Below are 5,149 nucleotides of genomic sequence, written 5' to 3'. Positions count from 1 at the left end.
GGTTCGGGTTATCTCTCAGCTTGGTGGCCTGGCACGAGGACTGAGAGTTGCCACCTCCTGTTGGGTCCGGCGTCATTCCGGGTCGGTCCAGTGTGTGCGCTCACCCGCCTGCCACGGAGGGCCGAAGCCACAGGCTAAGCGGCGTGGACGGGGCGGGGTGTGGCGCCTTGAGCGCAGGGGGAGACAAATGGGACCGGCTCCTCTCCCAGTGCCAAGATGTGGATCCAGGTTCGCATCATCGACGGCTCCAAGACGTGCACCTTTGAGAACATGTCTCACAAAGCGACGATTGAGGAGCAGCGCGAGCAGACGTGGGCGCTGTTCGATGTGCAGCCCGAGTGCCAGCACCTCTTCTACCAGGGTAAGCAGTTTGAAAATGGATATATCTTATTTGACTAGGATGTTGGACTGAATGATATAATTCAGCTGCTAGTTATCCAGACCCTAATCATCTTCCTGGAACATCTATGCAGATTGAGGTTAAACCCTGTTCTGATAGTCCACCTAAAGCCAAGAAAGCTCCAAGGGTGGGACCTTCCAGTCAGCCATCTACAACAGCTCATGCCCATCTTATTGATCCTAGCTTCGAACTATATAAAGTAAATGAATTGGTGGATACCAGAGATGTTGGCCTTGGTGCTTGGTTTGAAGCACACATACATAGCATTACTAGAGCTTCTGATGGACAGTCACGTGGCAAAACTCCACTGAAGAATGGCAGTTCTTGTAAAAGGACTAATGGAAATATAAATCATAAATCAAAGAGAACATAAATAAATTGGACAATGTACTCTCTACATCTAATTCAGACTCTGTCGCTGCTGGTGAAGATGTTATTTGCCATATCCAGTATGATGAATACCCAGAAAGTGGTACTCTAGAAATGAATATCAAGGACCTTAGACCACGAGCTAGAACCATTTCGAAATGAAAGGAACTAAATACTGGTGATGTGGTAATGGTTAATTATAACACAGAAAGTCCTAGACAAAGAGGATTCTGGTTTGATGCAGAAATTACCACATTGAAGGCAATCTCTAGGCCCAAAAAAGAACTTTGTGTGAAAATTTTCCTAGGTGGGGAGGGGAGGGTTCTGAAGGAACAGTAAATGAGTGCAAGATAGTATCTGTAGATGAAATCTTCAAGATTGAGAAACCTGGAGCCCATCCTCTTTTGTTTGCAGATGTAAAGTTTTTAAGGAGAAATAACCCTGACTGTGACCTATGTTCTGGAGACCCAGATAAGAAATGCCATTCTTGCTTCTTTCTTGTATGTGGTGGGAAACATGAACCCAACATGCAGTTTCTATGTGATGAATGTAATGTGGCTTATCACATTTACTGCTTGAATACACCTTTGGATAAGGTCCCAGAAGAGGAATACTGGTATTGTTCTTCCTGTAACTGATTCCAGTTAAGTTGTAAAGGCTGGTGAAAGACTCAAGATGCGCGAAAAGAAAGCAAAGATGCCATCCGCTAGTACTGAAAGCCAGAGAGACTGGTGCAGGAGAATGACTTGTGTTGGTCATATGAGAAAATGTACTATCGTCTCTTCTAATCCTTATGGACCTATTCCTGTTGGATCAACTTGGAGATTTAGAGTTCAAGTGAGTGAAGTAGGTGTTCACAGACCCCATGTTGGTGGACTGCATGGTCGAAGTAATGATGGGGCTTATTCTCTTGTCTTGGCTGGTGGATTTGCAGATAAAGTCGACTGAGGTGATGAGTTCTTGTACACTGGAAGTGGTGGTAAAAAGCTTGTTGGTAATAAAAGAATTGGCACACCTTCAGATGATCAAACATTAACAAACATGAACAGGGCATTGGCCCTAAACTGTGATGCTCCACTGGGTGATAGAATTGGAGCAGAGTCTTGGAATTTGAGAGCTGGCAAGCCAGTCAGAGTGATGTGCAGTTTTAAAGGGAGGAAGATCAGCAAATAAACTCCCGAAGAAGGCAACAGATATGATGGCATTTATAAGGTAGTGAAATGCTGGCCAGAGATTTCATCAAGTGATGAATTCTTGATTTGGCACTATCTTTTAAGAAGAGATAATGTTGAACCTGCTCCTTGGACCTCTGAAGGAATAGAATGGTTAAGGAGATTATGTCTCCATTTACAGTATCCAGCAGGTTACCCTTCAGATAAAGAAAGGAAGAAGACTAAAGGAGAGTCAAAGAAGCAGGCCAGTGGAACCACAAAAAGGCTGATTCCAGATGTCTAAGTGCCTCCAAAGTATACAAAGCATCAGATTCTGCAGAAGCAATTGAGACTTTTCAACTAACTCCTCAACAGCAACATCTCATCAGAGAAGACTGTCAAAACCAGAAGCTGTGGGATGAAATGCTTGCATATCTTGTGGAAGGACCAAATTTTCTGAAAAAATTGGAACGTTCTTTTATGTGTGTTTGCTGCCAGAAGCTAGTTTAGCAGCCTGTGACAACGGAGTGCTTCCACAATGTCTGTAAAGATTGCCTACAGCGCTCCTTTAAGGCACAGGTTTTCTCCTGCCCTGCTTACTGGAATGATCTTGGCCAGAATTACATCATAATTCCCCATGAGATTCTGCAGACTCTACTAGACCTTTTCTTCCCTGGCTACAGCAAAGGATGATGATCTGTCTGCTTTCACTATGTTGTTCATGGTGGGTTTTTGCACAATAAAGAATCTAAAATGGGTGGGGAGGGTGGAATGGTGGACAGTATCTCTCATGCTCTGAAGCAGCTATTTCTCTTTCCCACAGCCATCATCTTGTGTGTGTAGTAAGAGGCCCATTTCTCAACTGTCTTTTAAATATCTAAAGGTAGTTCCTGTAACAACTAGTTTTTTTTTGTTTTTTTTTTTTGTTTTTGTTTTTGTTTTTTTTAAATTTATTTTTGAGACGGAGTCTTGCTCTGTCGTCCAGGCTGGAGTGCAGTGGCGGGATCTCAGCTCACTGCAAGCTCCACCTCGCGGGTTCACGCCAATCTCCTGCCTCAGCCTCCCAAATAGCTGGGACTGCAGGCGCCCGCCATCACGCCCGGCTAATTTTTTTTTTGTATTTTTAGTAGAGACGGGGTTTCACAGTGTTAGCAGGATGATCTCAATCTCCTGACCTCGTGATCCGCCCGCTTGGCCTCCCAAAGTGCTGGGATTACAGGCATGAGCCACCACGCCCAGCCTCAACAACTAGTTTTAATGAATAAAAAGTCAAAGCCCCAGCTCTAGATGATATCCAAGTTATGATTTATTTTGCAACTACCTCAGGACAGAAAAGATTTATGGGGATTTAAAAAATCATTGAATAACCAGTTAAATGAAATTTTAGCAACACACTGCCTCCCAAATATTAATTGTGCCTGGTTCTTGTAATTTTATTTTACAGAAAAGTAAATGACACTTGAGATCCTTGCAATGAGCACAGCTTCTATAGTGTGCATATACTTTTTTTAACGTCTCTTCTTCCATTACAATGTGTGTTTTGCAAGGACAGGTTAATTTTTTTAGGCCACTTTGTGAACTCCATTGTGCTTTTATCTGATGTTTTATGCAAGTTGACTACTAATGACTAATGAGAACAATAATGAATGCATTGTTGCTGCATTAACGTAATGCGGTGTGTTTTTGCATTTGAAAGGTATTCATATGCTCTAGTTGTAAATGTTCATGAAAATCCACTTCTGTACTAGTCAAATTGCTTTTAGTGTCTCTACAGTGGTTTTACATCTGCAGAGTTTTGAGGGCTGTGTTGACCTTTGAGAGGATTTGAAATTGCTTCATATTGTGATCCTGAATTTTATATTTACTATATTCCCTAAAGTATATCTTAGTAAATATTTTATTATCAGAAAAAAAAAAAATGCTGGCACCATGGAAAATCTGAATGTATTGATGCAACCAAAGAACTTCACTAGCTCTTCAGCAATTATCCCTACCAAAATGGACACTCAGAAATGACAGATAAAGAATTCAAAGAATGGATTGCAAAGAAGCTCAATGAGATCTAAGACAAAGTTGAAAATCAACACAAAGAAACTTCTAAAGCAGTCCAGAAAATGAAGGAAGAGATATATATCTCATAAAAAAAATCAATCTGATGCAAAGGCATAAGAATGATACAATGGACTTTGGGGACTTGGGGGGAAGGGTGGGAGAGGGGCAAGGGATAAAAGACTACAAATAGAGTGTGTTGTATACTGCTTGGGAGATGAGTGCACCAAAATCTCACAAAGCACCACTAAAGAATTTACACATGTAACCAAATACCACCTGTACCCCAATAACCTATGGAGAAACTAAAAAAAATCTCAAATCAATTATCTGACATCAAAATGTTAGTTAAACTGAAACTCTAGTTTTGGTAAACTAACCTCTAGTTTCTAGAGGAACTAGAAAACCAAGAACAAATTAACTCCAAAGCTAACAGAAGAAACGAAATAACTAAAATCAGAGCAGAATTGAAGGAAATTGAGATCCAAAAATTCATACAAAAGATCAACAAAACCAAAAGTTTCCTCTTTAAAAGGATAAATACCATTAGTTAGACTAACAAAGGAAAAAGAGAGGAGATTCAAATAAGCACAATCAGAAATGAAAAAGCTAGCATTACAACCTACTCCACAGAAACATAAAAGATACTCAGAAACTACTATGAACACCTCTATGCACACAACCTAGAAAACCTAGAGGAAATAAATAAATTCCTGAAAACACAAAATCTCCCAAGATTGAATCAGGAATAAATTGAAATGCTGAACAGACCAATATCAAGTTCTCAAATTGAATCAGTAATAAAAAAACCTACTAACCAAAAAAAGCCCTGAACCAGATGGACTCACAGCCAAATTCCACCAGACATACAGAGAAGAGCTGGTACCAATTCTACTGAAACTATTCCAAAATAAAGAATAGGAAGGACCCTTCCTTAACCAATTCTCTGAAGACAGCATTACCCTGAAACCGAAACCTGGCAAACACACAATGAAAAAAAGAAAATTACAGGCCAATATCCCTGGATGAATATAAACATAGAAATCCTTAGCAAAATGCTTGCAAACCAAATCTAACAGCATGGCAAAAAGCGAATTCATTATGATCAAGTAGGATTCATTCATTGGATGAAAGATTGGTTTGAGATATGCAAATCAATAAACATGATATTTGCATCAAT

At 40.4% G+C, this 5,149-nt stretch overlaps 1 pseudogene; it reads left to right on the top strand.

Moving 5' to 3' along the window:
• Positions 1 to 216: 216 nt before the first annotated feature.
• Positions 217 to 2,613, top strand: LOC112616507 (annotated as a pseudogene).
• Positions 2,614 to 5,149: the final 2,536 nt, after the last annotated feature.

Source organism: Theropithecus gelada, chromosome X (genome assembly GCF_003255815.1).
Source record: "Theropithecus gelada isolate Dixy chromosome X, Tgel_1.0, whole genome shotgun sequence".
NCBI lineage: Eukaryota > Metazoa > Chordata > Mammalia > Primates > Cercopithecidae > Theropithecus > Theropithecus gelada.
This window is presented reverse-complemented; position numbering and strand designations above follow the sequence as displayed.